The sequence below is a fragment of the Perognathus longimembris genome, unplaced genomic scaffold, assembly GCF_023159225.1.
Source record: "Perognathus longimembris pacificus isolate PPM17 unplaced genomic scaffold, ASM2315922v1 HiC_scaffold_5666, whole genome shotgun sequence".
NCBI lineage: Eukaryota > Metazoa > Chordata > Mammalia > Rodentia > Heteromyidae > Perognathus > Perognathus longimembris.
In genome coordinates, this window is record NW_025961118.1 from 2,088 (window position 1) to 3,000 (window position 913).

General features: G+C 39.8%; 1 pseudogene; it reads right to left on the reverse strand.

The window, feature by feature from the left end:
• Window positions 1–203: 203 nt before the first annotated feature.
• LOC125345480 lies at window positions 204–903 on the reverse strand (annotated as a pseudogene).
• Between the last annotated feature and the right edge of the window lie 10 nt (window positions 904–913).

Sequence of the window (913 nt, forward strand, 5' to 3'; positions counted from 1 at the left end):
AAGAGACCATTCATGCAAGACATCTAACTCCTTGATACAATAATGCATACACTTCAACATGATTACACTATGATTACATCTAGGGCTTTTTGCAACTACAAGTGTTGGTTGTGGAAAGCATGACCGCCGGAATCAACGTCTAGAAAGCAGCCACCAGCATCTATGTGCCTTATTTTTTTGCGTTTTTTCTTTATTTTTCTTAATCAGTTCTGCTGTTGTTGCTGCTTTTTAGCAAAGCTGGTTAAAACAAAATTGTAATCATTGAACATAGCACTCTGGTAATGAAGACATTTGAAGCCTTTGATCTTCTGAGAAGAAGAAAGCACGGTGCGACATTTAGAACTCTGATGAACAAACAAGGTGGTCACAAATTTTCCTGCTTGAAGACTTTCACAACGTCCCTGATCAGGTCATTATAGGAGGTCTGACTTAAGTTTGTTTCAAAGCTAACAGAAAATTCTGGTTCTGGAGTGATGTGAATAGTCCAGTAAGTTCCATCTGATTTCATTCAATTCATTGAATACCCACAAGGCTTGAACAGTGTGGCATCAATGACAGAACATGGTATCAGGCCCGAATTCCACTCTCACGAGTGACATCCTTTGCAGTAACACCATCTTTCATGTAGAACTGGTCCATTATTGCTGGGTCAAGGTCACTCATCAACATGTCCAGGGATTAATCTGGCTGGCGGATTACCTGACTCTCTGTGAAATCCAAAGTAAACAAGTACCAACAGTCAGAATTCATCTGTCCCATACAATATGCTGCTCCATTTGGGAAAATTGCATTAAGAACCTCTGTTTCTTCCTGGAAATTCTGGTGTAGGTATCCTTGATGAGACAGCTTCATGAAATTCTTACGAAAATAAAAGAAGCTTTGAACTGAGTCAAACCCACTGTAATCCCTAGGA